The sequence below is a fragment of the Dipodomys ordii genome, unplaced genomic scaffold (genome assembly GCF_000151885.1).
Source record: "Dipodomys ordii isolate 6190 unplaced genomic scaffold, Dord_2.0 Scaffold25, whole genome shotgun sequence".
NCBI classification, from domain to species: Eukaryota; Metazoa; Chordata; class Mammalia; order Rodentia; family Heteromyidae; genus Dipodomys; species Dipodomys ordii.
Window position 1 is genome coordinate 7,305,449 of NW_012267241.1, and position 11,033 is coordinate 7,316,481.

Consider the following 11,033-nt stretch of genomic DNA (forward strand, 5'->3'; position numbering starts at 1 on the left):
TTTTTTTTCTATAACTTTAACTCTGTTTCTTTGGAAGAGTTTTGTTTTACACAAGCATGTTTGCAGATCTGCCTACAATAGATTTCAGTCTAGTCGACATATGTAACTTAGTCAACTATCCTGCACAGCCCCTTAGAGGTTTTGCAAGTATTACAAGAGAAATGTAAGAAATATAATCTCTCATAAAGAACTCAGTTGAGCGAGGGGGGATGGAAATCCTAGGGCCAGGAAAAACATAGGAAGGAAATAGTCTTTCATATTTATTTGTAGGACATTCTAATAAAATAATAAACTTTTGTGCATAGACAAAAGATTCAAAAGCCCATTTAATCAGAAATAACAGGAAGACTGAAAATTTGTATTTGAGAAATTCTTCCATGTCAACTGAATCAGATTCTCAAAAACTGGAGTCAGAATCTGATAGCTAAACAATCAGAGCTTCATGGAATTGTTATCAGTCAGATATTTTGTGACCATAGACTCTACCAAAAGATATTCAAAGAAGGGAGACTGGTTTTGATATTAGTGTTAACATCTCCTAGTATTTAATATTTGTTGTTGGCAGCATAATCTTCCCCTATTTCCTTTGATTTTTCAATGACCCAAAGCCAGTAGCCTACAACAAAGCTAAAACTCAAAGTCATTTGTCAGTTCCACCCTAAACCTCAGAGCTGTTGAGTGGGCAACTTGACTGGAGCCCACGCTTCTGAACACTTATTCTGGTATAAGTAACCCTATGTGGAGAGATAATAGTGCTAATAAGGAAAGAATCCTATTTGGTAGAAGAAAATAACAGCTACTACATTGGCCACCAATCTTCCTTTACAGGTTATGGGCTTTTATTTGTTACTTGTTTAGCCTTTGATGTTCTGAACTCCCATCACCTTGACTCAACTTTGACTCTGTAGTGCAGCCTCATGTCTCTGCACCAGGATGTCTTCACCTGTAAAACGGGCTATTATGAAGTTTTGATGTATGAGCATATATAAAGACCTGGAGCCATTTATACAATGTACTAAATATTATATCCATTCATAAATAGAATGTACTAAATAGTCCATTAATTATTACTCTTAAACACTGACTATTGAGAATCTCACATCATTAAACCAAATCTAATGGGTAGTTTATAAGCCAGAAGAATTTCTGATAGCAGTCATCAGTACCTTATTTTAGAAAAAAAAATATATATATTTGATCATTAGCATTTGGTGGATGCAGAGTGTGTGCCAGACACTGTGTTAAATGTCCAATGTACATTATCTTCTTTAATTCTCAGCACAGCCTTGTGACCTGTGAGCATTTTGTCATGCTCATTTGACAGATAAGGAAACTAAAGCTTCAGGAAGCTAAGTAAATTGTCCAAAGTCACAGAGCTGGTAAGTAGGGCGGCTGGGATTAGTTCACAGGTCATCTCTCTCCCGACACTCTGTGCTAAACCACTACCTTCTTGCAGCTTCTACATGTGCAGAACCAGCAAAATTTCAAATGGATGAAGCTTATCCTTCACACTTACTTCTTCTTCCTCCCTCTCATTATCTCCTCTGCTTTTCATTCTCCCCCACAAAACCTCCTCTGCTCTCAACCACCAGCAACCTTTCACACTGTCTTCTAGCTGCACAATTCTAATATATCAGCCTCCTCCTCACACTGGTTCTCACTAAGGACTGATCCACATGCCAAAAATTACTTCCCCCTTTCACAATGAAATTGTCATTTGCTGTTCTCAACTGGGTAATGAATTCAGACAAATCCGACTATGTAATTCACGGCAAGGACTGCTCCGCATTAACAATGATAATCTTTACATTTCTGGGGAAAATTATTTATTTTTTTTACATAGTGTTGGTTAACTGACCTACATCTATACTATATACAAAGTCTTAGACTTTGAAAAAGGTGAAATAGAAGATTTGGCTTGCTCCGGGGAGATATTGCAAGGTAAAAAGTCTCCTGCATAGCCCTTGACAGAATCTGAGGGTGCAGCTTTGAAAAGGAAGCCACAGTCATATTCCAAGAATTCACACGTTTGAAAGTGAAAAGCAAATATGCCCAAGTAAGATGGGCATTTGGAAGGACAAAGGCATTCTTTCATCATTTCATTTCCGAAGCCACAATGTGATGGCAGGTGGGACATTGCATGTCCTTTCTCCATAGCAGCCTGCCCAGCCCCCTCCCCTTTCTTTATATGAAATCCAAGAAAGAAGCATTGTCCCTTGGTTGACAGTAAACCGCCTGTGTGCATCGTGGGCTCCATCTCTTCCTAAAGCCTGTGCCAAGGTGTTCTATAGCATGATATTTACAGACTAAAGAAGGATGACATTTTCAGGATAAAGACAGCCAGCCCTGTGGTAGGATCAGCTGTCTGGAAACTCACTTCAGTTAGAAATGACTGTTTTTCCAGTTGTCCTATCACCTGTGTTTCTGCATAAAAGCTTTTCCCTTTGGGGAGAAATCTACAGATTCATTTTAGAGTGCTCTGTACTGCACCTCCCCTCTTCCCCCCCCCCCCCGCCCCACCGCACACACACATCCCAAGCTTGAAGGGAGGGAAAGGCTCTTCTATTGAACACAGTATCAGATGCACACCGGCCTGGCTGACTATCCTCAGAAATATCTTTGAGAGTTTCTATGTGAAGCCAGTCACCCTGAGAAATCAAAGTCTCTGACCTCAAGAAGCTGATGTCTAAAAGCAAATGCAGAGAAAAAAAAACTATCAAATTCAACAATTAAGTAGCAAGTAACAATAATATTTGGCAGAATATTCTATTGAATACAAATTGTAACAAAGCAATAATACTACCTTGGAATGTTGTCTGTGCTCTTCAATGTATGTTATGTGGGTACACATTATATATTATATAGGAATATGTATTATATACATATGCACATCTATATATCTGCATATATAAACATGTGTACGTACCCAGGTACCTAATAAATTGTCTTAATAACAACACAAATTGTTCCTTTTACTACCTAAGGATATAAAGATTAGGGAAGACATTCTAAGAGCATTGAGCTGGTAAGTAAGTCATGAGAAATTCCCAGATGAAGCTTTTTCAAACTCTAAATAAAGCATATGATTTGAATCCTGGTAATTCTGTCTTTCAATGGTAGAATAAGTGCAGACAGAAAGGGGTTAAAATGGATAAACTTCGGAGAATTTAATGATGTGTAGAAATTAAGAGGTTAATTTGAGCAAAATGGGTAGGGTTCATACAGAAAGACAGCCGAAGATTTTACTTGCTGGATTGTCCTGAGATCATGACCCCAACAATTTCAGTCTACCAAGTAACTAGGATTAAAAGTATGGGGCATGTTGTTTTATTTTCTTTCTTTCCCTTTCCTTCCTTCCTTAGTTCCTTCATTCCTTTGTTCCTTCCTTCCTCCCTTCCTTCCTTCCTTCTCTCCTTCCTTCCTTCCTTTCATAAAACTATTGTGTACATCAAGAGAAGAAAAGTAGGCGTAGAAATAAATTTTTGTCCTGCTTTGGAAATTATTAAAACTGATTCATTAATACCTAAAGATTCATGGTATTATTTTTCTTGCTTTTAATTTTTTTAATACTTTTTTCAGTTTCCTATAAAAATTAAAATAAAAAACATGTAAGTACTGCTTTCAAGCAAAATAGAAAATATTAATGCTGTCTCAATCTCATGTGTTCTTCAAGGCAATCCTGTCAATAGCTAGACCACAAGGCTGAGGTTCGCCATGCTTGGCATCTGGCAGTATAAATCCTGTATTCTAATTTCTGAATTTCTCCTAGAAGTAGAAAATAGCAGGTGTATAGTAATAGCAAAACAATGATGATGGTCACTAATGCCATAGGGAATAATAAGACCTAAACTCCCTTTCCAACCTTTACTCTAAACACAGAAATCCCCAAAAGAATACATGATGCATGGGTAATCTAGAATAGTCATCTACAGAGAGTAAAACTTCAGACAAATCCACCTGATACGTTTCTAAATGTTTTAATCTTGGTAAATTTTAATCTCTTTTTGATCATTTCCAAAAGTTTATGTTTGGTTTTGTTCTTATATAATTTTTACTTGTTTTTTTTGTTTGTTTGTTTTTTGTCAGCCCAGGGGCGGGCCTGGGCACTGTCCCTGAGCTCTTCAGCTCAAGCCAAGTGTTCTATCACTTGAGCCACAGTACCACTTCTGGTTTTCTGGTGGTTAACTGGAAATAAGAGTCTCAGGAACTTTCCTGCCTGGGTTGGCTTTAAACCACAATCTTCAGACCTCAGCATCCTAAATAGCTAGAATTACAAAGTGAGCCACCAGTGCCCAGCGTATATTGTCTATTTCAGGCATGTATGCAGAAAAAAAACTGATCAGACAATGAGGCCCAACAACAATAGTAGGTCTAGGAAGAAATTCTTTTAAATTGTGGATTTAAAAACTTGTCTTTTTATTTTATTTTTCTCCTTTCTATTTTAGACATATTTTGTATGTACCCAGAGATTCAAGATATAGTATAATACCCCGAAAGAACATGAATGTAAATTCATTAAATCTAATACTCCATCAAATGTGTTTTTGGGAAAATGTCTCTGAACCAACCATTGTCTCGCTCACTTCGTATGAAACATGAGTTGGTAAAATTACTCTTCACTTTTACCAATTATTACCACAGAGGTTTGGTCTCAAAGGGGCTGGTATGGATCTAAAACACTGTTTTAAGAAATCACACAAATCAACCTCAAATGCTAACAATTGCAGAACGGAGTATAATGTTTTCAACCATGGCAACCTGGTTCTTCTATTCATCCTGCAATATGTTGTAACCTGTTCAGTGCAGTTACAAGGTTGACGGTCTAAGAAGCTATCAGTGAAAAAGGAAGCCAACATTAAAACTCAGTCATCAAGTTGTCCTATAGGCAAGCCTGCCAACCTCTTTTCATGCATTGCCAACCATTATTCTAGTGTTTTAGAGGTTTAGCCATTAGGTCATTAAATGCTTTGAGCTCCATTTTCCTTCTCTATAAAAACAGTATGACACTGATGACTAGCGGGCTGTTATATTTATGCCAGCATGAATAATGTAGTAAAAGTAATAACAATCATATAATGGTCATATTTTATATGGTAGTTACTTACCATCGTGTAATTAATGTATTCCATCTTCATTATTTAGTATGGGCCTCCTGCCTTGTTTCATCTAGACAGCTGTTTATGTGGGCACCCAGATGCTGACAGTATCATGTCTGCCATGGCTGAAGACAGAAGTAAGAAAGGGAGCTATTCAGCTAACATATTCTCGATGTTTTCTCTTCTCCCTGACGTTGTTCCTAGAAAATTGTACTTTGTACTAGGGTTGCCCACACATTCTGTAACAATCAATTCCACCAACAATGATTGGCAGACCATGACCAATGTGTGTGTGACAGGCATCTCCCCATAAGTACTCAGGTTGCAAGAGTACCTTGTCCTAAGATCCAGCATCCAGAAGTAGCAAATACAATTTCCAGTTAGGTTTCAATCACATCCATACCCACCACTCATCTTAGTCAGGGAAATACCTGAATAAGAGTTCAGCAGAGAGAAATGGGTCTGATTGCTAAATAGGGCTGAGCAACATGGGTCATTTTGATACTGCAAGTCATCCATTCATTTTCATTTTGTGAGAAACTCAAGAGACAGGTGATAATAACAATTTTAAAGAGACATGGAACCAATGAGAAGGTGGCTTAATACACCACTGAGGCCACTTGGCAATGGAGGGATTCATTCGGAGGAATTCTCCCAGCATCCTCTGTCTTTATCTCTGCTGGGAGCTGCATCTGGTAGGTGCTGGGTCATCTCTGCTGATGAGTGCTCACCTCTCTTTTGAACAATGATAAACTATAGATCCCATACCACCCAATCCTGCCTTTGCTGTCAACTCCCACTCATGTGACTTAATTGCATGAGTAAAACTGACCCTGCCAATATGATGGGCCTGCTGAGATTATGGTGTAGAGTTAAAAAAAAAGGGGGGGGGAGAGCAGGGTATTTGCTTCAGAACTTCCTGTTGGTTTCCATTTTAGATAAAGCCCTGGCATTGAACATCAAAAAGGATGTAGTTTCCTTGGCAGCAGATATATACTGCAGTTGCTAATGAGGCCACTACAGTGAATATGCTTTCTGGGGAGATGTGTGGGAACTGGCCAATTTTATACTCCTTCAGTGAAACTGTTGCCCAAACTTGTCTGTTTAGCTCTCCATCTGACAAATTTGTAGCTAATACCACTCTACCAAAAAGCCTTTACTGCTAAACATGTAGGAGCTGATCACAATTGGTAGAAAGAAGATACTGAGACAAACAAAGATTGGACAAGCTCAGTGGAACAATTAGAACCTAAGAAGAATTGTGAAACATTTGTATTCTTGGACTTCACCCACATTCAAAGCATCTGCTTTGTGGATGCCTATGCAGACATGACAGGGAACAGGGGCAATGGCCATGTGGCAACCATACAACAAACACAACATTCAGGATGTCTGCTCTTTCCTCTGAATGTCAATTGAGTAGGTCACAAAAATCCCCAGGCTATGCAGCCAAGAAGGCTGTTGAAAACCACAGGCTTTTGAGTTTGATGGACAGAACCTGCGTCATATGAGTGTGGTTTACTTGCGAAGAATCTTGGAGAATAGATTACCAATCTCCCACCAAAAATCACATGGCAGAAAGTGTCTTACCTCTATTTACAGAAAGATGAACATTTCTTAGAGCCTTCCTAATGAACAAATACCTATGTTAATAATAATCCAGACAAGGGAAATTGCAAGAGTTTGGGATTAGTAATAACTAGGTGAAAATTAAAAGCCACAGAGATGATATTGACTGATAGAATATTAAAAGTACACCACATCCCACAATTAAAAATCAGGAAGGCAAACTGACATCTCGTTTTAGAAATCAAAGGGAATTCTGGGTCACATTAAAATCTATGCTCAGGTGATCTTAGACAAATGCTTTGGAATGGGTAACTTAAATAGGATCCCATTTTTATTTTATTTTTTTTATTTTTATTTTTTGTCAGTCGTGGGGCTTGAACTCTCGGTCTGAGCCCTGTCCCTCGCTCTTAGCTCAAGGCTAGCTCTCTGCTCTACCACTTGAGCTACAGCGCCACTTCCGGTTTCCTGGTGGTTTATTGGATATAAAAGTTTCACGGACTTTCTTGCCTGGGCTGGTTTTGAACTGTGATCCTCAGATCTCAGCCTCCAGAGTTGCTAGGATTACAGGTATGAGCCACCAGTGCATGGCTAGGATCCTATTTTTAGACATCAATTCTTCCTCCTGGTCATCTTTGATCCAATGGTAATCTTACAGGAATTGAAAAATTATATTTCAATTCCCTCTATAAATCTTACTGGCTGTGTGCAAGTTGCTAGAAAAATTATCTAGATACTAGTTATGCAGAGCCTACTTTCCCTTCTGTATCGTTATAATCTATGGGGGAAGTATGGTGGGACAAACAGAAATGGGAAGAGTTTGTAGAAAAGTTGTTGTTAATCTGTTGACTGATCTAAAGTCCTAATTGCAATGTAAACATTCATTTGATCACTGGAATGTAGTGGAAATGAAGGGGAGATGTACTTTAGCACACTGTCTCTCCTGCTGCAAACTACATGCTCAAGAAAGATGTGTTGAAAGAATGAATATAACAAGGATGATGAATAATATGCTGTAACTTTAGTACTAATGCCATACTATATTTGTTACTATAGCTCTGAAGTATGATTTGAAGCTTACTATTGTTAATATCTCCAATGTTGTTCTTTTTACTCAAAATTACTTTTGCAATTTGAGGTCTTCTATGTTTTCATATTTTAAGATTGATTTTTTTCTTTCATAATGAATAACACGGAATTTGACAGATACTAACTTGAAATTAGAAATGACTTTTAGAACTGTGGGCATTTTTATGATATTAACTGTGCCAAGCTATGAGCGTAGAAGCTCTTTCCATCTTCTGATGTCTTCTTCAATGTACTTCTTCAAGTGCTTATATTACTTCAGCGTAGAGGGTTTCTATCAATTGGCTAAGTGAATATCCATTGATTTTATTGTTTTTGAAGCTATTGTGAATAAAATTTATTTCTTTCTCAACCTATTCATCCTTGGTATACAGAAAGGCTACAGATTTTAAATATTGATTTTATGTTCTACTTTGTTACAAACAATACTTATCAGACCTCGAAGTTTCTTGGTGGATTCTGTAGGGTCTGTTAAGTAGAGAATCATATTTTTAAAAAAACAGGAATAACTTTATTTCTTATTTCCCTGTTATAATTCATTTAACTTTTTCTTCTGCCTTATTACTGTGATGAGAAATGCCACCACTACATTAAGTAAGAGTGGAAAGAGTGGATACCCTTGTCTGCTCCTAACTTTTTGGCAATATTTTAGTTTTTCCCTTTTGGTACAATGTTGGCTGTAGCTTGTCATGTATAGCCTATATTAAATCAGATATGTCTCTCCCATTCCTGGCTTCTTTAAAGTTTGCATTACAAAATGATGATGAATTGTGTCAAATGTTTTTCCTGTGTCAATTGATATGATCATGTGACTTTATTATTGATCCTGTTTATGTGATAGATTGCACTTGCTCATTTGTGTCTGTTGAAATATCTTTGAATACCTGGAATGGACACTAGTTGATCATGGCATATGATAGTTTTCAAATTGTTAAATAAATTAACTGTGGGACACTCTTGAGAATTTTTGCATCAGTATTTTGTTCATTAAATATATTGGCCAAATTATCTTCTTTTGTTGTGTTTCTTTCCAGTTTTGGAAGAAGCATCATACTGGCTTCATGGAATGAGTTGGGCTGAATTGCTTCACTTTCTATTTCATGACAGAATTTACAGAGTATTGATGTTAATTTTCTTTCAAAGTCTGGTAGAATTGGACAGGGCATCCATCAGGTCCTAAGATTTTTTTTTTTGGTTTGTTTGTTTCTCAGAGATATGTTTTAGTGGCTTCAGTTCTAGGTCTACTGTATGTAGAAATTTATCTATTTCATATAGAACTTCCAATTTATTTGAGCATATGGTTTGTTTACCTGTAGTTTTTGCTTCCCCATCAATTCCCCACCTATTTTCATTTTATTTATTTACTTCAGTTTTCTTCCTCTATTAGAAGAAATTTCCAAGACAGGGTCATTCTTTTTTTCTGTTTATTTGTTTCCAGGTAAAATTCTCATTTTTTTATTTTTTATAATTTTTATTGTAAAGATACTATACAGAGGGGTTACAGATACATGAGTAAGGTTACATTTCCTCAATAGGAAGAGTCATTCATTTTAATCCAATATCTCTAACATACATACATATCTATTTCAATAGATATGCAAAATTATTTGAACTTGCTAATTAATTGTGATTGACAATGAAGAAGAAACAAGATAGACCCTTAGCCTTCTCACTGAAATCAGTCCAATTAAAAGTACAAGGAAAGGTGTGGGCTTTGCACCGAAGAAAGGAGCTGGCAACAGAAACAGAAAGGCACTGAATTAGACATGCCTGCAAGAAAACCACATAGACAGCTCTACAGGTTTTTAAGAAGAAAACTGATCAACACCATTTTATAATGCAAAGCAATCAGTCTAAAACATAATCATTACATTTAACATGAAGAAACTGCTGATGTTTTTAGGGTGATGTGGTGCTTAATCTTGATTGTCAACCTGATTGGGTTGAAAAGCACCTAGGATATTAGAAAAGCACATCCCTGGGTATGTCTATGACGGTGCTCCTAAAAAGGATGTAACTTAGAGGGAAGACCAACCACCCTGGTATGCAGTCTGATGGAATAAAAAGAGAAGATAAAGCCAGCTAACAAAGGCACTTTCTGTTTTCTGTGAGCTTTTTGCCTGCTCAGCTGTGTCATACCTCCATACTGTGATGAACTTAAAATCATTAGTCAAAATAAAACTTTCTCCTTTTCTCAGGTATTGGTCTCGGTGATGGAGAGTAACTCATACAGAAAGGGAGGATATTTACCATCCTTGGGGTCAAACTGAAGACTAGGAAAACTTGAAGCATTCCAAATAATTCTGATGCACTACCTTTTCAGTCTTAAGAGACTTGAGCAGTGTTGAATTTGGTATTAGGGAAGCCACACCTCTTCCCCAAGCACAAACACTTTTAAACTATTCTCTTGGTTAAGACAGTGAGGGATTGTTATTCTTACTCAGGAGGGGAAATATTTCATCTGAAATTTTCATGCCCAGCATGTTTTTGCTCCAAACGTTTTTTTTTTCTTGCCTTTTTGAAAGGCCATGTTTATTTAAAGGAAAATTTAATCTGTCTGTGCCTGATGCTTTTCCATTTAGCTCAGCCAAATGTTTTTTTCCTAAGAATTACGTGCTGATCAAGCGATGTCATTTCTTGTCAGAAGTGAAAGTCACACTTCATGTGAAAATCTCCTGACCCCACCGAAAAGCATGAATTCAGTTTGAGATTCCCACTCCAGGGTGCCTGTGCCAAGTTATAAGCTTGGAGAAGTGAAATCGCTTCACTTGCCTTTTAGTTTTGAGACCAGCTCTGAAAATGAGACCAGGATGGATCATACTTACATGTCTGCTTTTTCCCTGGTCCATCCTCCATTTACCAGGAAGAGTCCCTGCAAGATTGTAGGCTTCTGACCTCTGACCTCCTACCTGCTAGGAGTGTTGAGAGATATAGTAAAAATGGGGAAAAGCAGGCATGAATCGACTGTTTGGATTGGATCATGGGCCTCCTCATCTTCCTATCTCAAACTACACTTAAGGTGGGGAGGGAAGGGATGGTAGGGGAAAAATAAAGGAGGAGGTAACAATCCTCAATAGGAAATGTACTTATGACCTTACTCATGTAACTGTAACCGCTCTATACAGTATTTCTACAATGAAAAACATATTTAAAAAATAAAAGAGTAACCTGTGTTGTGGGAGAGGAGATTAACTGGGGTGTAATTCACTAAGAATGTAGATGGGGATGAAGTTTGAGGATTTGATTCTTTGGGGATTCCTCCCCCTCCTCCCCCTCCTCCCCCTC